The 26,262-nt window shown below is 33.7% G+C and overlaps 1 protein-coding gene across 2 annotated transcripts in view; it reads left to right on the top strand.

Moving 5' to 3' along the window:
* The window catches only part of LOC143203478 (uncharacterized), a 310,987-nt gene that overhangs the window by 25,989 nt on the left and 258,736 nt on the right, over nucleotides 1–26,262 (top strand). For both annotated transcript variants that reach the window (XM_076415653.1, XM_076415652.1), the window contains exon 2: nucleotides 10,315–10,392. The gene's annotated coding sequence lies outside the window, so the exon portion shown is untranslated. The remainder of the gene's footprint in view (nucleotides 1–10,314; nucleotides 10,393–26,262) is intronic.

Genomic DNA, 26,262 nt, shown 5'->3' with positions numbered 1-26,262 from the left:
AATTTTTGCTTCCAATGTTGTTAAATATACATTTAGTTCTTAGTCTTTTTTGTGTTGTACTGTTTGGTTCCTATCTACAGGAAGTTGAAGGCAAAGGTTCGTCTATTTCAAAAGAGTTTACGGAGAAATACATGTTACAATTTTTAATTTTGAAACTTGTCAGTTTATTTCCTTTTAAAAACCTTATATTTGTACTTAATTTTAATTAAAACCTTTTAATGACAAAATTACGAAATAAACCGAGTATTGTAAGAAAAATCTTCGGGTTTTAATAAATAAAAAGGAAATCAATAGATGATAAAATATACTCCTTCCATACTAATGTACTACAAGTTCTGGCATAGACTTTAAAGAACCAAGCCACCAGTTTCTGGACAGAGTAGTTTTCTGTCAAATGTAATTAAAAATAATCAAGTGTTAATCATAGACTAAGAAAGACCAGTGGGTCCTTCTAGTCAACGAAAGGTATTAAAATGTTTGAAAGTCAAAAAAAAAATTCAGTCTTCGGTAGCCGTTCGGAAACAAGTTTCCAAGACCGTACATACGGTCAACAAAGAGGAGGCACGTCAGCAAGTTGACGTCCCTATTATGTGCAGCTAACGAGAAACGTCAAACCGTTAAACAGCCCCGAAACTTTTAAAATGATAATTTCCAAATCTCATCATAAATAAGAAAACTTTTTACCTGAAGACGTATAACTTCCGTGATATATAACATTGGTAAGTCTGCGAGAAGCATCAACATATCAGCGGGAAACAAAATAGCTTTAAAATTCGATAAAAAACGCTATTTCCTTTCTCTTACGCGTACGCCAGGGCCGTATTTTTTAATATTGATGTCGGCCTGGCAGTAGACGGCAAGCGCAGGTGGGAGATCCGCCGTAAAAAACCGGCGGGGGAGTGGGGGAAGGGGGTCGGATGGAAATATTGTCGTGAACGTGACGTGTAGGAAGCATCAATCCTGAAAAAATGGTATTCTTGGAGCGACAGTCGCGCTTCCCGCCATATATTAATGGACATGGAAAAGGGCTTTATAATGTCTCATTTTTTTTTGTGAAACTATAGCGGATGCAGATCGAATAAGTAAGTTTTTTATCTCGGCATTTTCTTTATTTTAATGCTGCCACTCATGGTTAGAGAATTTATTTAACATCTTATTTAAATTTGTATAAATAGAACAACTTGCTTTTTATTTTCTACAGAATTCTATTCACTTTGTGGCGACATAATTTTATATCCATGGAAATCTTTAAAACAAAGTTTGTATATCAACAAATCTTTTTACTGTCGGGCATAATACTTCAAATGTTAGGTTAGGTTTTGATTTACCAAAGAATGTAAAGCTATCAAATAGAGATGATTTTTGATCTTATACTAAAAATGTATAATTTACGTAAAAATGAGATAAAGCCCGTTCAAAAAAAAAACAGCCAGAGCGCGTCACGAAAATTAATGACGTCAGCACGTTGCAATGTTGCCGTCTCAAATTCGACTTTTCTTTTATTTTGATTCTGACGTAAAAGTTTTTTAATGTAAATAAAATAATTAAACAAGAATAATGTTATCAAATATATTTTATTTTAACTTTATAGTGCATCTAATCCATCCGTATCTTATTGAGCGGCTTCAGTTAATTATACCTTCATAATAGTTTGTAGTTTTGGGTTGTTTTATTATATTTATATTGAACTTTTCTCCGTACTACATAAGATAGAGTTCTATCCCCTGGAGGCCTATTTTATCCAATTGATAACTATATAATCAAGTAATGTATTTTATTTTTATTGGGGAGCATTCCATTCTTGTTCATTGCTGTGTTTTCGTCTAATATTTCCTTGTCAAGTCGTTTTGATATGAGTATTTTTCTCCTTATTTTCTGCTGTTAGTACCTTTGTATATTTTTCTTCCAAAATTCTGCCAAGTTTCTGTATATTTTCTAATATAATCACGGCATTCCCCATAACGCATTTTTCATGTTATCTTTAAAAGATTTAGTGTCAATTTTGTCCTCATACATTTCAATCAAATTCTCATGTATATTTTCAAAAATTGTACACATATCCATGCACATCCATCTTAGACTTCCTACGATTTTCTACAATTATTCTATAATAGTTTGGTCCACAAGCATTGGTCCACATCAAGAAAGTTTCATTCAGCTATCAGAATTACTGAGTCAATCAGTCAATGACTAAATTGTTAATTTCTAATCTATCGAGCATCTGTTCATGATTCCACTACTTCTCAATTTATTCTTCTCTCTGGTCGACGTCGATTATAATAGTTCTTCTTATTCCTATTCTGTTCTTATTTCTGTTCTATTGTTATTCTTATTATATCATATTCGTCCTTATTGATTGCATTTTTTAATCCTCTATGCGCATTACCTTAGAGAAGCAAGAGTTATTTCAGCTTGGTCAATTTGGCTTTTACTTCACCAGTAAATGTTCCTTAGCACTGATCCCAATTATTTGACTCCTGCATTTGTTCTAACGGGATTCCGTTGAAATTTAAAATAGCAAGCGATAAGTGAAATGTCAATATTTTGGCCTTTTCTTAATTAATTCTCAAGCCATGTGGTTTTACATTGCGAAATGTGTCATGAAGAATGCTAGAAACCTCGGCATCTGTATCAGTGAGTACAGCGATATCATTAACAAATATCACATCCGTCAAGGACTTTGTAGCATCATTTCGAACGCCATACCTGTTTTTAAAATTTTGTAGCATTATTGCATCTACTGCTATGTTGAAAAGCAGTGAAGAGCGATGACAGATTAGGATTAATAATTTTTAGAGTCAGCTTCCAAAGCTACACAAAACAGAGGTCAATTGATACAGTAACATACAAAGTATGAATTTTAAAAGACGATTAAAAAATAATCCGTGAGATATATAGAGAAGAACCCAGCCCGGGACCATAAACATCACTAAACCTTGATATAGCCGCACAAAAGAATATCATTTCCTGTTACAACACCGTCCCAGACCGTCCAGTTTAAAAGCAAACGTCTGAGCCGGTTTCGATCCAACTTAACGTTTCAATATCTGGCGATATATTTATTCCGAATCCGCCTCGACTTCCGGAAGCGGATTTCTGCTGGTGGCGGGGCTAGGAGACGTGGGGAGGGAGGAGAGAGCGAAGTGCCGTCCGAGCCCGGCCTCCATTGACGTTTTCCTTTCACGGATATCATCCGAGGGATTTCGCGATGCCGCCGGTCAAATAGCCGCTCGCCTCTCTATTTATTTTTCTCTATACCGATGGGCAAACGAGGATTTTTGAAAATAATTTATTTCGCATTGTCGGCTGCGGAAGGGTAGGATGAAGGCGCTGGCTCGGATCCCCTCATAGAACAGACAACAAGACGCTATTTGATAAACTTAGTTATGACTGAGAGAGGGAATAATGGCGGCGGTTCATCATCCTCACTCCATCTTCCCGGACAAAAGAAAAAATTGTCCTCGAGATCAAAGGAAAAAGTTATTTGAAGGAACGCTGTTTCTTTTTCGGTGGTCTAATTCCTGTCTCTTTCAGAATTTCTGTATCAACAAAAAAGTGTCATTAAAATTATTAGGCTCTTGCATCTATGGTTTTCATATTTCAATTACTTTTAGAAACTTATGGTGAAGAGATTATTAAAAATATATTTGTTGCTAATTTAAAAGTGTGATTTAAAAATTTTACCAGTACTAAAAACACAATATTTCAAAATCCTATTAACACCTATCAGAAACGCTACGAAACATTGACGTCTCTTACCGTTTCCTGACCATCATTAGCGCAATCCGACATTTCATTTTTTAGCGCGCTTCGATTTTATTTGGATTACTTATCTTATATTTCACAGTAAAAAAAAATCATCGATAATGGCTGTACTCTGTGACTGTAACTGAATTAATAATTTTAAAAAGAACTAAGGTTTAAGGCGTATATTATAATATTTTTTTAATATATATTTTAAAGTCTCCTTTTACCAACTATGGGTTTATCTGGACTGTGCCTAAAGTTTAACGTGGGCTCCGAACCACGGTCCTCAACATTAAGCCTACCGACGGGCGAGTGACCAACTTTAGAAATCATCCCAGAAGGCATCTGGTCTTACCCAGTCTGGTTACTGGCGTGACTGGGATCATTTTCCTTGTCGGATTTTACACTCTTGCCTAGAACATTCACAAATTTTAAACATTCATAAACATAAATTTACGAGCATGCCCCAGCAGGATTCGAACCCGCTGCTATCGCAACAGGAGGACTGTACCATCGCCTTTACCACTGCGCCACCAATCCGGCTATTATAATAATTCTTTAAATAATAAGATTAAAAATATAAACGAGGATAATGAAATGTATTGAAATGAAGAGGACTAGGAAGAGAGATGTGAAGTGTATGAGATGGTACCGAGGAATGTATCCTCGACATTCCCAAAGCATCATTTTGTAACCCAAGCCAAGGACCATGGCGAGGGAGTAGGAGGTACCGATCCAGTAGATATGGTGTCCATACTCTCACGTCAAAAATCGTAAAAGGACCAACATTCCGGATCTGTACTCCCATCCTATTTTCCACCGTTCAAACTTTATAAAAGTATGCTAATGCTCATCAAATTTGTGCCCGCTATAAAACTCGACATGAAAACTTTCTCAGGCCCTTTTACATCGTTTCCGTTTCTCCCTCCCGTGTGCTCGCCATCAGGAATAATGGAGTGCGCGGAACAGAGACAGAGGAGGATCGGAAGGTCGAACGAAGGGGGGCGGCGGGGTAGTGTGTTCCGTACACACACAAAAAAACCCAACCGTAACCACGACCATCGAATTCCCACGAGATCCAATCACGATTCCGTTGTTGCGGTCGCTACTGTTGTTGTTGTTGTTGTTCGACGCTGACCGTTTCGATCTCGTTACGGTTACGGCCTCTCGGAGATTCGGGAAAGGTGATTTTTATGTATATTTTTATATTGGCATATTGATTCTCGGCCGTTTGTTTTCTTCTTCGGAGACGCCGTTTGATGTCCTCGATAGAATCCTCGAATAAAATCGGATTCCGTCTCGTTGACGTGCCAATAAAAGAGGCTGAGGTCGTTACTTATTTGTTTTAGAGATAAATTCCCTTTGAAATAACTTGTTCGGTATTGTTATGGAGAACAAAGGATATCCAGACACGCTGACGTCTGCGGGATGGATCAATTGTTGTTTTATTTTTGGATAATGCTATTAGATATACAGTTGGGAATGGTTATAAGGGTTTGTTGTTTTATTCATGACAGTACAACTGTTGATTGTATATGAAAAAAGTTTCAGTAGAGTGCTAGTCATGACGGGCTTTAAAATAGTTAAATTTTACATATTATTTTGCAAATAAATTTTGTTGTAGAGAATGTTTTGTGTTTATATGTTGAGAAATATATACGTTTATTTAATAGATTGCTTTAAGTATCACATCTCTAGTCATGCTTTGAAAATGGAGATTCTAGAAAGTCATTTTTGTCTTATTTTGTTTTTTCACTTCCAAAATAAGAACAAATTCAACACATGCTCAATGAACTCAGGAGCTTAAGTGAGTGCAGAAGTGGTGTTGTCCCAGAAATCTCGATGTCAAGGGTAACCTTTACCCCATCGTTGAAAAAATCGATGAATCTCTTAAACATATCATGGTGGAGCAATATAATTCATCTGCGGATGTAGGAAGCTACGAAAAAGTTGGCACAGAAAAAGAAAATTCAATAAAACAACAAAATAACTGAAAGAGTTGATCCAAAGAATACTTAGAAATAGAGAGATGTACATATCACTTAAAAATGCATTTAAGCCTGTTCTATTTGAGCTATGAAAAATAAAATTACGAGATTCCTCAATTCGCCACTTTAAGGGGACTTACCATTTGAAAAATGAAAAAATAATATTTGAAAGTAGCGAACATTATAAATGAATACTATAAATGAATTTCAAAAGGACTGTTGTAAAATAAGGCGAAATAATTTTAAAACACTAATAAAAATGGGATGCAGTCTTTTTGTCTGGTAAACACGTATTCACTACACTTTAGGTCCATTGAGAGACGGACAGCCGCATCTGTTATGCGTTTTTAACACTCAATTAAATAACCGTAATAAAATACTGGGTTTTTTTTTAAAGAAAGGTACGAAGGTTGGAACCGAACTAAGTATGGCATACATGGTTATGGTATTAAGTCATATAAAACAATATCTACACATGTACCATTCACTCTGCGTAGAAAAACATGTCCATCAGTGAATACCAGTAATTGTTAACTTGAGCAATTAATTAAGACATTTTATACAGGAGATTACTTAATTAGTTGCTTAATTTTCTTCATGAATATACTATATAATATCCATCATATATACCATATAATATTATGATTATATCTTAGAAAAGCTTATTGTGCATTGGGAAGATTGTTTGGATGGATTGGACTACTAAGAGTAATAATTAAAAAAAAAATCCTGATACTGATATTTCTCCTCCGGAATTATTTACGTAAGAATGTAAGCTGGATTCATAAGAAGTTTATGAAAACCACTTGGTTCAGTTTTTGGAGAAAGGTCTATTTAATGAAACCTATTATTAGGTAATATGCTTTAATAATCGTTAGGGGTGTTCAACATGTTTAGCTTCCAAAGCATCTAGTAGTAGCCTCCATAAACTGGGGGACTATGAAAGCGTATCTACACACTGCTCTTTTTTTTCTTTTCTACACGGTACGACTACACTGTAAATCAATGAGTTACAGACTGAGAAAAAAATAATATTTTTATTTGACTAGACAATATCTGTGTTAATAACATAATTTAATGTTATTAATATCATGGTTCTACAACACATCACCAGAGCAGGCATCATAAATTATGAAGGACGAATGTCGCTGTATAAGAAGTTATTTTTTAAATGGCCCAAAAAATCTAATAAAATCTCACTTTGTCATTGTCGGCCATTTGATTTATCACCCTTTCGCAGGCATACCGTTTAAGTTTGTATCATTGGAGTGCCTTTTTGCTTCCTGCTCTCCCTCTCTTTCTCTCTCTCCCCCTCTCTCTCCTTCTCTTCCTCTCGTTTTTTTAATCTGTGAAAATGGGCATTTTTTCAACGGGACCCCGGCAATCTTTTGTTTTTATTTCCTTTTAGTAAACGGGAGCTGTTATTGTCCGTCATAAAAAAATCGTTTAAAACAAAAAAGACGGGATAGCTCCCGATTACAACATATTCAGATTTTTAGGACTTTTTATTCCGGTTATTAACATGACGGGACCGCTTTTGTATATAATAAAAGTCCATTTGGGTTTTTTCAATGGCGGTCTTAAGCAGAAAATGTTGGCGTTGCTTTTTAACGTACCTGGAATGTTTTTATGCTATGGACGGGCTTGTAATAAGACGCCGGTTTTCGTTCTAAATTCGGGATATTTGCGGTGGGTTTTTTCAGTGGTATTCTCGGTTTTTAGAATAGAGTTTTTTACGTTTGTATAGATGACACCCACAAGGATCTGGAAAGAGGCGAGAGGGCAATTGTTAGACAATTACCAGGGCTGTGAATTAATAGTTAGATATTTAAAATACATCGCGTAACAGATGGCATCGGCTTTTGTTTAGTGGTCATCGATTGACAATATTTACTAAAAGTAAATACACACTAAAAGTTATTTTTTCCACATTGTCTCAATGAATCGTTTAAAACATATTATCAACAATAATATTTGAATAATAATTTTCGTTAAAGGTTTTGTATATACTTGTGCGAATAATTAAAACAGTCTAGAGATAGGTTCGTGCACGTTCGAATTATAATTGGTTACTATTAAATAACATTTAGATAATCTGCATAAATTTGGAGACATAGATTCGTCTGCTTCAAAAGCATCTGTGGAGAAACAGATTATAATTTTTAGTTTGCAAATCTCTGAATTTACTTTCTTCGGAAAAAATACATTTGCACTTAACTCTTTTTAAAGATTCTAATGTCTAATGTGTCAATATAAGTTAAATATTGCTATTGATAAATTATAACCATATTTTCCATTTCGATAATTTAAGGGAAATGATCTGTGAATATACACATATTATGTATTTGAATTCAATTATTGATATAGATTGTAATAAAAGACTTACTATTAATATTACAATTAGGAACTGCATCTTACTTAAGCAATGATCTGAAATGGAAAAAATAAAAGAATCCTGTCTGGAAGATGATTGTTTACTTTAAAAAATCTTTTCTTCGCTGGAGCAGAATCCTTTGAATATAATTAATTTTATTTGAAACTTTACCTCCAGGAAAACAACACTCTTATTATGTTTTCGCATTTAAACAAATAATATTTATCTTAATTTCTACAAAAATAACGCCACAACAAAAAATTTCCTTAAATTATACCCAAAAATAGTTAATAACAAGTATAATATAAGATGGTTTAGAATTATAGAATGTTGTATCACAATATATATGATATGTAATATATAGAATGTATTTTTTAAAAATATATTATAAAGTCTCCTTTTACCAACTAGGGATTTATCTGGACTGGACCTACAGTTTAACGTCGACTCCGAACAACAGTCCTCGGCATTAAGCCTACCGAGTAGCGAGTAACCAACTTTGGAAATCATTACAGAAGACATCCGGTCTTACCCAGCCTCGTTACTCGCGTGACTGGGATCGTTTTTTTTGTTGGATTTTACACTTTTACTACTAGGACAATTAAAAATATTAAACAATCACAAATATAAATTTACGACCATGCTCCAGCAAGATTCGAACCCGCGGCTATCGCAATAGTAGGAGGGCCGTCCTGTCGCCTTTATCACTGCGCCAGCAAGCCGGCTAATAGAATGTATTTATCAACATATTATAAGTATTGATTTGTTAAGGGAACAGACAGAATACGATTAACCTTTTTTCATTTATAATGAAGAACGTAGCACACCCAACTATTGTCCTATATAAAATATTTAATTGAGACTAACCAAAGCTTAATTAGTTTCCGTAACAAAAACATCACCGTTGGTTTTGCCTCGCTACCCGTCTATGATAATGTTCCAGTATTCCTGCGGCATTCAATCCGTCAGAAAAAATCTCAATCCGTTCTCCCGCGTCTCCCCACCCTCCGTCCCTCCATCGAGATAAATCAGCCGGCTTCCCGAAACGCGATTTTCATTGTAATTACATCTAAGACCGTGGTTCGAGGCCCCTCTCTCGGGGGAGATTTATCGGGGAAAGGCGACGTCGGCGATCGGTTTCGGCGGTTTCCCAGCCTCTGGGACGAAACAAATCGGCAATGGCACGTCGACCAGTGATGTAGGGCGCCCCCGGAGCGCCGCCGTTCCAGACGACCCCACCCCCTTAACCCCCGCGCCCATTTATTTTCTGCTTTGGTAATTGCCAATGGATTTTTGGCTCCGCACCCCCATCCCTCATTCCCTCCCGGCGACTGACTATTCCGATAGAAACCGTTCTCTATTTTGGGGCTTCGAAGATTATTCAGTTCTGCGTCTATAGGATCGAGACATACCTGATTCTCTTTTGATATTCTAGTAGGTTGGTATAAAATTTCAGTTACCTTTTGGTTCTAGTTCAAATTAATTCAGTTTAAGTGTCAATTCTAATTGTATATGTTTTTAGCACTTTTGGTGCTTGCATGAAGTTTTATAGATATCGCTGTCTGTTGGTGAAAATGTAAATTATCAATATTGTTAAAGAATAGGTAGCTGGACTAATTAACTAAACTAAGCTAGTTGTCTCTTCGTGTGCCACCTCTTCGATAGCTCTGTTAGTGGACTGCCGTTGTAGCCTTTTGTTTATTTATTCTTGCTAATTTTCACTAAATCACCTCCTGTTCCAGCAATTATAAAGGTTTTTCTTCCCAAATAAGCCAGAGGCCAAGTAGCGGTCTCAATATGCTGGAGAGACCACAGTAGCCGTAGCCGGAGTGTATAAAAAATGCTTTCAGTGCCTTGAATGTTTGAATTTGTACTAAGTAAACCGAATTTGTGGGAGGTTTTACATTTTTACTGCAATTTGAAGAAATAGACGGCTGAAGATAATCGATTTCTACATGTGAATATTGGGTTCGACGAACAATATTTTATACTACATATTTTATTTTAAAACGCCATCAGATCCTGATTTGGTTCCAATGGGATCACCACGAAAGTACACTTTTTCGTCTAAAAAATAATTTTAACAATCGGTCCACAATTGACGGAGAAATCGGTGAACATACATAAAAAAATTATAATCGAACATAGAGCCTCATCGTTTTTTGATGTCGATTAATGATTGAATATGTTTTTATTATCTTTCAGATAACGACTAATGCTGTTGCGAAAGAAGCTCCTAAATCTCTCTACTATTACGTGAACTTAGAAAAATATTCTATTGTGGTAAGTTTGTTGATATTCCAGGTTTTAACAGCATTTAATTTTTATTTTGAATGAATTTTTTTATAGGTATAGAATTATGTAGCTACACACTGTCTTTTTTTAAATTCATTTGAAGTACACATTTTGATGATTATTTGTTCATTAATTTTTATTACTAAATAGGGCTTTATTATACTTTAATATTAGCCTGTTTAGTATGTTTAGTATAGCAATGTGATGCAATTTTAATTCTTAGTTTTTACTATTTTGGTAAGTTTGTTGATATTCCATGGTTTAATAGCATTTAGTTTTTCTTTTGAATGAATCTTTTTATAGGTATAGAATTTTGTAGCTACTTACTGTGTTACTTTTTTAATTTATTTGAAGTATACATTTTAATGATTAGTTAAGCCTATTTGTTCATTCATTATTATTTAGCTTATGTTAATAAGGCTTTAATATACTTTAATATTAGCCTGTTTAATATAGCAATGTGATGCAATTTTAATTCTTTGTTCTTACTATCTTTTTATAGGTATATAATTTTGTAGCTACTCACTGTGTTACTTTTATAATTTATTTGAAGTACACATTTTAATGATTATTTGTTAATTTATTATTATTTAGCTTATATTAATAAGGCTTTAATATACTTTAATATTAGCCTGTTTAGTATAGCAATGTGATGAAATTTTAATTCTTTGTTCTTACTATCTTTTTATAGGTATATAATTTTGTAGCTACTCACTGTGTTACTTTTTTAATTCATTTGAAGTACACATTTTAATGATAATTTGTTAATTTATTATTATTTAGCTTATATTAATAAGGCTTTAATATACTTTAATATTAGCCTGTTTAATATAGCAATGTGATGAAATTTTAATTCTTGGCTCTTACTATCTTTTTATAGGTATATAATTTTGTAGCTACTCACTGTGTTACTTTTTTAATTCATTTGAACTATACATTTTAATGATAATTTGTTCATTCATTATTATTTAGCTTATATTAATAAGGCTTTAATATACTTTAATATTAGCCTGTTTAATATAGCACTGTGATGAAATTTTAATTCTTAGTTCTTACTATCTTTTTATAGGTACTTTGTAGCTACTCACTGTGTTACTTTTTTAATTCATTTGAAGTATACATTTTAATGATAATTTGTTCATTCATTATTATTTAGCTTATATTAATAAGGCTTTAATATACTTTAATATTAGCCTGTTTAGTATAGCAATGTGATGAAATTTTAATTCTTAGTTCTTACTATCTTTTTATAGGTACTTTGTAGCTACTCACTGTGTTACTTTTTTAATTCATTTGAGGTATACATTTTAATGATTATTTGTTCATTCATTATTATTTAGCTTATACTAAACATTGCTTTAATAGTAGCCTATTTAGTACAGCAATGTGATGAAATTTTAATTATTGGTTTATTGTTTAATCTTAGTCCGTCAAAATGAATAATGAATGTAATCAAAGCTATGCGGTGATTACAAATTTTTGACGTATGATATTCACAAAGTTTATAAATTTGGGGTTTTGGCATCGCTATTGTTTAATCATTTCCGCAATCATTATTGATAAACAATTAATATTTTATTTTTTCGCCTTGATTTATTTTTTTCTTTTTTCCCTTGCTATAGCCTATGTAACTCTTTTCATTGCTTCCATTACTTTCGATATACTAAACTTACGTAAGTGTAAGGGCTTTAGCCTACCAGTTATTATATCATTTGCAAAAGCTTATCATCATTTCTATATTTTCCATCTTATATCGTATCTTATATGTAATTCTGAAATAATATAGAAATGTCAAAGACAAATTTGAGATTTCTTAATAAACATTATTATTTTAGTTATTTTCATAATTTTGTCCGTTTATATTAGAAACGAGGTTGAGTTTAAATTGCCTTATCTTAGTCCCGCTTGGGTTTGGAAGCTTTTAATTTTGTGTTGGCTGAATGACGGTATTATTATTTACCCTTTATATTATATAGTATTGTTACCCATAGTGTTTCTCTTCTTACTCTGTTAATACAATTTCGTAATCAGTAAATCTAGAGGTTTTTCGCTGGTTTCCACTAATTATAGTAAATATATGGTCGTGTATACATTTTCCCTTTCGGCAACAACATTGCGATACTGGAAATTATTTTAATATTTGTTTTAATGTCAATCTGTATTGTGTAGTAAGGTGAGGAAATTTCAATTATTAATTTATTCTGAAAACGAATGGAGTCATAAATAGGTTGCTATAGTAATTATTAATTTCTCATTCATTAACTTCATAAATTTGCGGTCTCAGTCTCGCTATTGTTCTTTTATTTTCCTCTTTCATTGTTGATTAACAGCTAGTGTTTTTGATTTATTTTTTGTTATATTATTTGGTATAGTCTATTTTCATTGCTCTTATTGCTTTAGATTTATATTGATACCCAGATGCATTTACTTGTTTTATTTTTATACCTTCACTTTGGGTATTTAATACTTTTGGCTTTCCCATTGCAACAACTTTGTTTACTTTAATTCTTATATTAATTACTTTTGGACATTTATTGGTTTCTTGCTAAATATTCTCTTCATAAACTCTACACTACATCCATAAATTTGCGATCTCAGTTTCGGTGTTATTTTTTTTATTTCTTCTTTCATTTTCGAGAAACAACTTTATTTTTTCTTTCTTGTTTATTCTGATATGGCGTACATAACTCACGGAAACTTGTCGACTTAATATAATTTGTAACATGTTAAACAACCTGGTATATGGACCCGTATATCTTACGGCGATCTAAGAACGCAAAGTTTTCCCATTAGCGCCACCCAGACAATATTATAAATAAAAGTAACTCGGTAATTACGGGCGATATTCTTCAGAATAATGGTCCGCCGTGGCAGGGCCCGATAATTAGGCTCGGCAAGTTTTCCACGGACAAAACGCCACGTCGACAACTTCAAAGTAAGTTAAATCATTACCAAACAGTCGTCGCCGGCTTTGTATACGGCCAGTCAAGGCGCGAATTACTACCGTTTTACATAACCTCACTCTGGCGACCCGGGCCGTAGCGAAACGTGCAGCCGGGAGCGGGACCCGCGGCGGCAGGCAGGTCGGGGCGGGGGGGTTTGTGCCGGAGGAGAGCAAAGGTCGTCGTCGGGAGTGAAGTGGAAGTTGGCTGCTTCTCGACTTGAAAGAGCCATCGAGTTGGCGAGGCCACATTGTGTAACGTCAACGGCAGAAGTTATGCCGCTACGAAATGGCTACGAATCGCGTTAACTGCGTCGGTCCGCAGGTCGGGGGGGAAAAGTTTCGCGGAATTGTATCGCCTTTCGCGCTGGAAACTTGAACGGTCTGAATTGGGTTTTAAAGGGGTGCGTTGGCGGCGGCGACGGCTATAGGGAGGGGGTAGTCGATTTTCGGACGCAAAAAATATGATTGAGAAATCGCTGGTTTTGACAAGCGCCGGTGGTGCCGGAGCTCTTTGGGGTTTTTGATTGCGGATGAAAGACTTCGTTCTAGTCTTCGCTCTTAGTGTATAACGAGGCCGTTATTATTCAATTTACAACTGGTGCTAATAAAATGAAGTTGAATTTTCATTAACTTGACAATAAAACATCTTTGGCCGTAAGGACTTGGGTGTATTTTGATCACCGACATCTGTTGGTGCGATATATTAATGTAAACAGTTCTTAAACAATGTTTACATTAACATGGCATTGTATTTATGACATTGCCGTTTTCCATTTAATGTTATTGAGTTATTCAGACATTCATTACTTTTATTCTATTGAAGAAATCTGAGTCCGAAGATCATACAATACTTTAAAATTTTATGTTGATGCTGATCCCTTATATCCTAATTGTAGGCATCGTATACTGATAAACAACATCCTGGGAGAGTAGAAAGGTTCGAAGACAATGCGTCATAAGACTTATTGGGCGTGAATTCAGCTCAAGCCCTCAAAGAACGGCTTAGTAGTTGGTCTACCAATTGGCTGAAAATGCTATTACAAACACTTTCAATCTCGGTTTGGCTTCAGTTCGGTGGCAGCCATTGCTTTAGCCATTGGCTGTTTAGTAATCGATTCCTTTTTATTGTCGACTGTTTCTTCGACTTTCAGTTGCTATTTTGCGTCAGACTAGTTTCAGTCGTGATGATTGTGATACGATTTTATTTTAACATTCTAGATTTGCCATCTTAACTGCACACTTGACAATGATGTGCCGCTTTTATGTTTATATATATGTAAATATATGGTTTTATGTTTGTTTGTAATTTGATTGTACATAACAATATACATTAATATAGCAACCTTTCGGAACTATTTTTTTTTATATATTATTTATTAATTTAGTAGGGTTAAAAGAACAACCTTTTGATTTTTAAATAGTAATATAATTTTGACTGAAATTATGTTATCTTGAAAACTAGTAGGTCTGTTTTATTAACTTTTTTTGATATGATAAGTCTCTGAATGTTTCTTCAAGCCTTTTCATTGTTAAAACTTCTTCCAGTGACTGACATTGATTAACGACAAACAAAATTATTATTTTATTTTAAAGGTTATGGTAATTAAACAGTCGATAAAGATTAATATAGAATATATGGTACAAATATTTAGGGGTCGTTACATTGGACTCAAGAAAGAAACCAATAACTTTTTTATGTTATATCATTGTTATCAAATATTAAAATACTATCAACCATATTTGTGATTACTATTATATCCCTTTTTACACACTGCCACTTACCAATAAGAATTATTTAAAATGAACTGAGCACGATCAAACAATTATCTCCACGCTTTCCTTTCTGGAAAATAGTAACTGAAGGAATTCGTACATCTTACTATTTTCAGTCAACTACATTTTTAATTATTGATCAGTTTCTTCTGTCTTGCGACTATCGACTGTTTTGACCGCTTTCATTCGATAGTTCCCAACGCTATTGATTACCATTTGTTTGTATCTATACAACATGATATAAGTGAAGAAGTGCAAAACTAACTAATATTTTTTCGACACTGTATCATAATTTTTCCAGAAAGATATGAAAAACTTGGATCATTTTTTTTTAGTAAAAAAATATCAGTGAACATGCAAGCAGCTACGTTAGTATCAAACAATATCAGTAAGCTTCAAATATATTGTAGTAGTTAATGTAGATTGATAACCAAAAAGCAGACATTAAGACATTTCTTCATCAGCCCATTACCATTTTATTATGTCACATTTTATTATTATATTTTGTCAAATACAATTTTCAGTTCGAAAAAAGTTTCGAAAAACGGAACCAAAGAAAAACAATTCACGCACATAACATATTTACTTCTCATTCATGATACTCCCACGCTCGTATCAATATTAAAACGGATCAATCAATACTCGAATGTAAATCGAAACCAGTACACCCCACATTTTTATACTCGAATGCAAATAAACCCACAAGGAAACAAATCAAAGAAAATTATCTTGAAAAGAAAAACAGACGGGGAATTGTTCCGAGTTCAGCGGCGGGTGGTATGGGACAGGGCGAGGGACGAGGGGGGGGTTGAGGCAGTCAAGGCGGACGAATCGAGCGTAGAACGAGAGACAACCGTCACAATATTGGCCTGATTGCAGGGAGACCAGAAGGACGTGGGAAAAAAGAAGAGGAAAAAGATAAAAGTCTATCGTCAGGTCGTTAGATTTGCAATCATCTTTCCGGCCCATAAAGCGGGGTCAGAGCTTTTAGGGGGGTTCCGGCGCGGGAGGGGCCGGAGGGGAGTCGGCTCGTTCACCTCATCACTTTATTTGCTCCGGAGCTCGGATGCGATTTTCTTCGACTTCTCTTTTGTTTCTGTTGCTCAGGTAACGCGATATTTATATCGAGACCGGCGATGACATAGTGCGGGGACGTTTCTTTTCCTCTTTTTGCCTTATTTTTGTTTGGGCGATCGCTGACCGAAAATCTATGATGGATTTTTATTCAAATATGTTTTATTAACTGTATTGTTTTTCTTTTGGTCAATCTGTAGAATGTTAAATTCGCAATATATAGGGCTTTTTGTTACGCAACCATAAGCTCCAACAGATGAAACAGATGATTATCAAAATGTTTCCATTGACGAAAGTATTGTACGTGGGAATAAACGTTTTGCCAGGTGGAAAAGTGGTGCTTTTGATGTACAAGACAATGAACGTTCTGGTATACCGAAATAGTTTGAAGACAAGATGATAAATGAATGATAAATGAATGATGAGCAGTGAATTTATTTAGAAAGCCGGCCGACCTACTCCAAAGCCAATTGTTTATGGACTGTTGAAACCTGGTAGAACAGTTCAAAAGTAGTCAAAAGGAAAGTCATTACCAGTTTTTATATCTGAAAAAATTTAAACCGTTCAAAATCTTCACCACTTTTCGTAAATTTTCCGTCTTTATTTAACATTATCAATTTAGATTAATTTGAATAAGGAAATGTATATTAGGAAGTAGTACTTTCCTACACTTCAACAGGTTTATTAAAATGCTTCTACATCTAAATAGATCCTACTCTAAAAAAATTTTAAGACTAAAAATGATTTTGTTAATTTTTACGTTCTAATATCTTTATATATATATAATAAACTTTTTTGCTTCGAAACTCTTTATGTCCATATTACAGAGCAAACCAATTCGGGCACTAGCGTTAACATTCATGGTAATTCTGCAATCGTACCTTAGACACCATGCAAATCTTGATGAGTCTCTTTTTAGAAAGAATCTTTATTTTGAAGGAGCTATAACTTCTCCCTGTATATATGAATAATATCTTCATTATATCTATAATGTTATATGGACTGTAACTTTTCAAAGGCGCTATGGCATACCAATCCATAGCTTTATATATACATATATACTAGTACTTCTAATATTATTTTTAAAATCTGATAGTAGGCATCACTAAAAATCATTGTAACTAAAAACATAATAGTCTTGCTGAATAATTTTGATTACGCTCATTATAAAAAATATCGTATATTATACAACAATGATAAATTTTACAACCAATTCGGTCGAAATAAATAGTAGGACACTTGCCGTCATAATAAGGAGACAAGTTCGGATTGGAACAAAGTTGCTCTTGGCGTATATTTTAGGCGAACAATTACAACTAAGAAACTATTAAACTGCGCTCGAGTGGAATGCATTATAAATGGGATGTGATATACAAACTGGATAAAATGGATCTGTGCATCTGGTGCACGCGGGACTCCCTAAAAGCGGCCTCAGACAATTTACTAGAGACACACCGAGATTTTCGCACTTTTGCAAGTTTCTCGAGCCAGCGGCGTCTCTTTGGATCCACCGTATCTTACAATTAGATGTGTTATTTAATTCTAAATTTGTTTTAACCATTTATCATCTCTCCGTTTTATTTTTCATTAGCATAAGATTGATGGTATTGTGTACAAGAACCCTTTTATTGTTTCCATCTTTGTTACACCCTGACTCTTCTAAGGTTTCTCTTTTTGACAATACCTACATCTCGCGAGCCAATGTTAGGTTTGGTCTGTAAATTGCTTTGTACGCTGGTATTTAAAACGAAATACAAATTGATGGTGATTGATGGATCGATGGACACAAAATGAATTGGTTTTATAGTTCTGACATTCGTGTCCATCTCCTATTGAGATAGTAATGGAGTAATGGAAAACGATCAGTCGTTTTCTATTACTTTTGATTTTTATACTTAGATAGTTAAATCCGTTTACAGGTTCTATTTTTACATCCTTAGTTTGGATATTTATTAGTTCTGGCCCTCTCCATCTACGACATTCGTTAGGCTCTACGCTGTACGTTTTGTTAAGATTTTCTGTACGTGTTTTAGCCGTTTTTATTATTATTATAATTTTATTACTTGCACCTCTTTGTTCCAATATAAGACATAGTGTTTCTTTTCTTACTTTGTCAAGTTTTGTTTCCAAATTTAGTAATACTAGGTATATCTGTTTTCTTTTGGGGTTGAATTTTTCTACCATTTGTCTTTGTCTTTTAAATATATCATTAGTTTGTTCGTATCGTATCGTATAGTTTGTTCGAATTTGGGTAACCAAGAAATACAATAGAATGATCCTTCTATTATTATTATAGTTTCTTTTATTTCCCTTTTTAGGTATCGGTATAAGAAAATAGGTGTTATTTGCCAATCCCGTGGGATTTGTTCTTCTTTCCATACACGATTTCAAATTATCACAGATTAAGTAGCTTTCTCATCAATTTTTTCACCATTCTCTTATCATTCATCTTATCTTTCTCGTTTTTAGCTTTTCTCTGTACAGTTTTCCTTACTTATCCCACTTAGCTTATAGAGGAAACGTATAATAGTGTAGGAATGGCTTTTTTTCAACACTTTTTGAGGTTTAAAGCTGATGCGAGAACAAAGAGCAACACTTAATTTTTAGTTTAAAAGCACTAATATAATCAAAAATTATTTAAAACATCGTTCAGTATAGTTTTCTGTAATTTGTGTAAATATATCCCAGCTTAGGGTGAACTAAAGATGAATTGAATTTATTCACAGTGCTTCTAGTAGATTATTAGAAACATCGAATTTAAAAATTCTCAAGTTGAGGAAATATTGTTTAACTTGCTAGAATTTGAGCAAAAGCGTGTAGTTCAGAATCTACAGCTACCAAATATGGATTGAAGCTCATATGTTCAGCTGGAGGCTATTGGAAAACTTACGATTTTACATAGACTATACGATGGAAACTTGGCTAGAAATAGTGCTAATCAGAAGAGCATCAAATGCAAATTGGTGGACAAAAGTACATGCGATATTAACTTCGGTCTTAACACGGCACAAATCTTAATATATTTGTTTTCATGTTTAAAGGTTTATTTTTGCCCTTTCAGGAGAAACTATTGTTTTAATTTGTTTTAACTTGACGCAAAATTTCTTAATTGGAGAGCTGTTTCACTGTTGGCACTAATATTTATATTAATTCTTGTGGGTTTTTTAATCGTAAATAAGAAATATGGACATTATTGAAATATTGAATAATTATATTGATAGAAATACAGGTTTTATAAAAATGGTTGAGGGTTTAGGAAGGTTCACTCAAATTTATTTTAATGAAAAATTCCCTAAAATTAAATAGTATACCTAGAGCATTGAGTAATCAAAATCCTATGGTAATTCAATCAGCAACGCCACTGACGACCCCTAATTTTGCGATATCCGAAAAGAGACGAGGATACAAAGTGGCATACGCCACCTAGTTCATCTTCTGGTCGTTAAGAATCTCGTTTACAATACGGCTCCAAAGGAGACGCTTTTATTGGACACTGCCTGTGGCGAATATATTCAAATCGCTGCCGTAAACTGCTGTTCCACCACCTCCCAAGGGAGTATCTCGACATCGATACATACATACATACGGACCTCTCTACCGTATTCCACCTTTTTCCTCCCAAATACGTCATGTTTTATTGAACGGCAATTTTAAGCGATACATAAATGTGAACGCGACGATATATTGATTGTTTATTGGAGGTATTATTGGTCGATAAAATTTTGTTTTATTTATTTTAGATATCGGTATTTTAAGTTCCTACAGTTCTGATATTTGGAGGTGAAATTATAAAAAATGTTAATTGATGGTTGTTTTGTGTACATTGTATGCAATGTTTGTCTAGTCTTATTTATTTTATCTATTTTTTGACACCCTTTTCTCCACGCTCTTCAGTTATTGATTTTTCCCTTATTTGATTCTTTTTCAACTTCTATCTCCAATAATGTTCAATTTTGATGTTGTTTTTGCAGCTGTCTTACACTTTTATTTGAAATGCTTTTTACCAATAAAACGATCACTTCTCTTTTTTGGATCAACACAGGTCCTAGCTACTTGAGTTTTCTTTTTCAATATATAGTTCATTTTTATTCTCTGTTATTTTTATTGCTCTTGTGGTTCCCCTTTCTAGCATGGTTTTTGGTTACTTAATGTTCTAGGTATACTATTTAGTTTTAGGGAATTTTACATTAAACATAAATATGAGTGAACATTTCTAAACCCTCAACAATTTTTATAAAACCTATATTGCCATTGTCATAGTTTATAAACTATATTAGTGGCCTATTATATTTTTGTTTCTTTTTTTTTGATATATTTTTGAACTTTAGTTTACGCTTAATGCTTATTTGTTTTCATAATTTTATATTTTATTCCGTTATATCTCCATTTCCTAGGTAAAATTATTTAATAGTCGTATTTAGTAACTATTAAAATTTTTTTAAATGTTATAATAATAAAACATTATTGTTTTATTACAACTTGATCAGATATTAAATTATATAAAATATTTTTCCATTATTTTGACCTGAATTTGGCATATTTATTATTGTTTAAAATGACTTATGTAACAATTCTGCTATAATTATCCAAAATTATATTTAAACTCGCTTTATTAATTCATCTCGAAGTACCACCCACACCGATCTCGACCACCATATTTACCAAAGCTCCAAAAGGCTTTTCGGTGTGGTTTTTGGGTGTGCTGGGATCTGGAGTCGTGAGCCCCCAGTCCGTCGGGGTTAGAAGGAGGCGTTTGCGGCGGACGTCCAGATCGCCCACTTGACCCATCGAGCTCTTTATTTGTCCGTCGTTCGCCAGAACTGAATTAATTCGTTAGAAAATTGCCGAAAGCTCCGGCCGTTTTAGTTTAATCTAATGGTGTGGGGTTAGGCGCAAGCCCACCTCTATATCATGGGTAGTATCTGTATGTAGTGTAGCACAGAGTTGTATTTTACTTGGACACGATGTTGTGTATCTTACTTGAGAGAACGAGTTCATTGATTTTAAAAATTAGTTGGGGTTATTCATTTTAAGTATCTTTTCGGAAGTTAGAATTATATTATAACAATTTGTTTCTAATTATCTTAAATTATTATATATTTTAGTATATATATATATATATATATACTCTTTTAACTATTATTTAACTATTAAAACCACCAAAAGAGTTTTATCGAACATAGTGAATAGAGCGAATTCTGAGAACGAATAAATAAAAACCCTACGTGCTTTAAGAAACAAGAGAACGGCGTTGTTGTCCCCCTAGATAAAGGAAACGTAACCGTAGACATGGATAGGAAAGACTACGAAGAAAACATATCTAGATGACTCAGCATATCAGATTGTCTCAACAGTTTCAACCATCTGTCCGGAAAAAAAATGTAAAGGCCAAAATTAAAGCAAGTTTCACTGTTAAGGGACAACAATATCAACTTATTCCTAGAGAAAAATCGTCGAGAAAAAAAAGTGCTCAATATGCCTTGGTGTTCCAAAGAAATATAAAGAGAGTATTCCATTGTAACAATAGCTAGTAAAATAGCTATAACCCTTGTACCAAAAAGCGGATCCTCTTGTTAAAAACTCAAGCTATTTCATCCAGCGTATTCAAAATATCATTGTGGAATCAGGATATTTGCTAGTTAGATTTGGCGTCAATCACTCTTCACCGACGTACCTACAGCAGAGCCAATAAACAATATACAAAATGATTATATCGTATCGAAGGAGATAATAACTTAAGATTAGATAACTTAACAAAACATTGTCCCAATAATATCTACTTTCTGTTTAGAGATAAATAGATAAACGATGCAAAGAAATAGAACGAACACCGATGGGTTCACAGCTATCTCTTGTCATAGCAAATCTGTTTATGGGTGTTATAGAGGTGAGAACAATAAATGTTGCATTTGTTGTTCCACAAACCACAAACTTCTACTACAGCTCTTCGCGAGAAGTACCTTTTGTACAACTTAGTGATATATTTGTGTTCTATAGATTCCTTCCATTTTTTTGCATCACTCTGTTCAGTCCTCTTCTTTCGGTCGGAATTTTTCATCTCTTTTGAAATATTTTGAGTTGTTTCCTTTCAATATATTCTTCCAATGATTGAATATTGTGGATTTTTCTTATATCTTTACATCATATCATCACATCTCACTCACTTATTACATCACATCTGATCCTGTCCATCTTTGTTACACATCTGACTCACCTGTATTTCAGTTCTGCTGCTTGTTTATTACATTTATCTTTCTGAATTTATTTTAATATTTTGTGTATCTTTATTATCTAGAAAATGAACCTGATTTTGAAATCTTAAATAACCTGATTCATCCCATTAGAACGTTCACATCACTTTTGTTCTGTTTTTGCATTTAAACAAATTATTTTTACCTTAAATACTATAAAAATTAAGTCCTAACAACAAATGTTTAAAATTATATACATTATTTAAGAACCTTATAGTTTGTTTTTTTATATTGTTGGGAATACGTGCTCACGAATATTGCTAAAAAAACTCAGACCCACTGTGAACTCTCATTTGAAAATGTTTTATAAGCGTAAATTTTGCTGATTCTAGCCTGCCAGCCTAAGCTCTATCGAAAATACATAAAAAATATAAACTAAATAAAACCTATAACAACGTAGAACGGATGAGAAATAAAAAAAAGTTTGTCGGAATAAAAAGTGAAGTGCTCACTTCACTCAAACGAATATATCGACATAAAAAAACCCATCCAGATAAATTTCGTTTGTACGTCCGAAATTAAATAGGGAGAAAATCATACAGCAAATCACAGAAAACGTATTTAGTATACACGATTATTATATTTACTGAGAATAAAGAGAAATTGTGTTGTTTGGCAGTATATTTACGTAATTGTTTTTTAGGCTTCTAAAACTTTAAAAGTGTTTTTTAAAAATATTTTTTTTTAGAATTAATATGGTATTTCAAGTTTTTTTAATTCTACTTTATTCAGTCTACTTTCTATCTTCTGCGCCATAACAATCTGTTCTAGATTAATCAACTACTGTATTGTTCAACTCCTTATCTCTTTGGATTTATTTATTATTATGAAAGAGCTTCCAAAGGTGTAGCTTTCTATCTCTCTAGGTGATTGTGACACCGAGAGTGGGGATATCACATCTCTTTAGCATCGTGCACTGTTTTCTTTTCGCTCTAGGCTATGTTAACTTATTTCTTGCTTTATATATTGATGTCTACATACATATATTTGTTGCTTATGCTTTGAGGACTATTGAACATGCTCCTTAATGTCTTGATTTTAAACCTTTCTAAATTTACGCACATATCTATGTATGTAAATCTGACATATAATATACTGTATCTTGGTAATTGTCACTATTGGTTATAAGCCCACGTCAGAATAGTTTTATTTAGTCACTGCCACTTTCACTATCAGAATCATTGTTTAAGTCAATTGTTTATTTCTAATCTATCGAACACTTGCTCACGATTCCACCATATCTCAATTTATTCCTCTGTGTGTCTGATGGAGTTCATCCAAATCGAATGTGTCATTGTAGACAATGCTTGTTTCTATAAGTCCAAACAGCTCTTCATTGTATATCCCTCTCGGTCTGGAATTATTATATTCTTTGCCACCCCCATATCAATTCGATAGAATTGAATATGCAGTGATAGGGAGAAGGCCTGGCACTCTGTATCCATATTCTCTTACCACTTGATCTACAGTGTATCTTTTTTTAGGCCTTTTTCAAAAATTATGTGAAACACTAACATTTCATTTATATTTACCGAGTAACAATTTTTTATTTCTTCTTCAAGGAGTTGCATGTTCCTGTGTTTTTTTTTGAGAATACTTTTCAGATTAACAGTTTTCTCTGAGATAATTGTATTAAATTATGATTATATTGGGAACACAATGTCCAATATCCAATAAAAATCGTAACACCGCATTTTATTGGCATTAACTCGTTTTTGTTCGAAGTAACTAATTAGAGTTGCAAATGACTTTGCCATTTGGAATCAGATTAATCAGAAATATTAAGCAGATATTTGAAATGTATTAAAATAAGTAAAGCGCCAAAACGTTTGCTGGTCTATAATCTCTAATTTTTATCATTCGTTTCGAGGAATTTTGCAGATATTTGACAACCAGGCAAATTTTGTCAGTTATATATTCGGACGCATCAGACACCATTATATCCTCTTTTTAACTAGAGTAGAATGAGAAGGAAAATGAGGCTGAGATTCAACTTTCGAGATTGAAAATAATGTCGATAAAACAATTTTATGATTTTAAATAATGTTCTAACACGAAATAGAATGCTAGATGATTAAAAATTGTTGATATTACATTAAAACAGTTATGAATACGTACTCAGCAGCCATATAATTGAATAATTTTTTAATAAAGAACAGAAACAAATAATATTTTCCTTCTCGACAGTTCCTCGCCTTTTTTTCCCTCTTACTTACGCCTAACGCCCCGTCCGCCGTCCTCCTCCCACCCCACACCGAAAAAAGGCAATTAATACTTAAATTACTCATTATACTTTTTCTTTTTCTGTTTCCTTTTCCCATCCAGATTAATGCGAAAATCTAAACACAATCTCGCCAAAGGAGAGAGGACCGGCGGATATACGAGAATAAAAAAAAACAAATAATTAAAAATTCTCCTTCGTCGAGATTAACAAGAACGGGAGGAAAAAAAACTGAGACGGGCGGAGAGTCGGGAAAGAAAGCAAACTGAGATAAATCTTTACCGTACACAATTCATTACGAAATCAAATCGAAAAAGAACCCTTTTCAGGCACAGTCTCGAGGACCGATCGGGCGCCCCTCCAGCTTCCTCTCCTATTTCCACCTTCATTTTTTATTTAAATTCGCATCTGCATTTAAATTATTCATTCGATCCTGACGGAATGCCCGTCCGGTCTCGATTTAAAATTTATTTAGCGTTTAATTAATTCCTCTCGGAGAGAAAGTATTAGCGCGTTTTTATTCTTTTCTTTTGTTTGGCGATGGATATTGGTTCTAACGATAGTCATAATGAAGATCTGTATACACTTTATGTAATTATACATTCGAATTGCTGATTCGGTTTGGGATATTTACAGTAAATACCTAATATAACAGGTCAATTGTAAAGTCGCCGGCCTGACACATAGATGGCATTACTAGAATTAAATGCATATATTTCTTAGTTGGCCCTAATCCTCAAAAGATGCGTGTATAAACAGCTGTCAGATCATTAGTTTGTGAATTGTAGCATTTTGAGTGAAGCTATTTTTGTTATTGTGAAAAACAACGACGAGTTGATGATTCGGAGCAGTGTTTGAAGATGATCAAGCTTAATAAACCCGAGTTTTTGCATCGATATGTGACAATGGATGAAACATGGCTCCATCTTTTCACTCCGAAGTCCAATCGACAGTCATCCGAGTGGACGGCACACGATGAACCCGCTCACAAGCGTGGCAAATAATTTTTATTCACTACCTTGAAAAAGAAAGGGTCATCAACAGCAACTATTACATAGCGTTATTGGATCGTTTGAAGGACGAAATCGCCGAAAAACGGCCGCATTTGAAGAAAAATAAAGTGCTGCTTCACCATGACAATGCACCGTGTCACAAGTCAGTGAAAATGATGGCAAAAATCCATCCATCCACCGTATTCTCCAGATCGGGCCCCCAGTGATTATTTCCTGTTCTCAGATCTCAAAAGAATGCTCGCTGGGAAGAAATTTTCGTCGAAGAGGTGATCGCCGAAACTGAGGTCTATTTTGAAGCAAAGGATTTCGACGGATTTCGTTAATCATAAAAATGTATGTATAGTCTATCCAATGTAGAGTGAAGTCACAATGTTGGCGCATTTAACTTTGACATTTTACGCATTTTGGTTTATTTTACCTTTGATATATAACAACATTCTGATATAATTAAAATAATGAAACAAAAGTTTTATAATATGTCATTAATTTTAACATTACATCACATCTAATGCATATATTATGGAAGGACTTAAACTACACTCAATTAAACAGTTACATTACTTTGTAGGTTAGAGTTATTTT

This window comes from Rhynchophorus ferrugineus, unplaced genomic scaffold, assembly GCF_030347505.1.
Source record: "Rhynchophorus ferrugineus isolate W39M unplaced genomic scaffold, kcgeb_rfMv2 rfM10, whole genome shotgun sequence".
NCBI classification, from domain to species: Eukaryota; Metazoa; Arthropoda; class Insecta; order Coleoptera; family Curculionidae; genus Rhynchophorus; species Rhynchophorus ferrugineus.
Note: the sequence above shows the minus strand (reverse complement) of the source record. Positions and strands in the feature narration are given on the sequence as shown.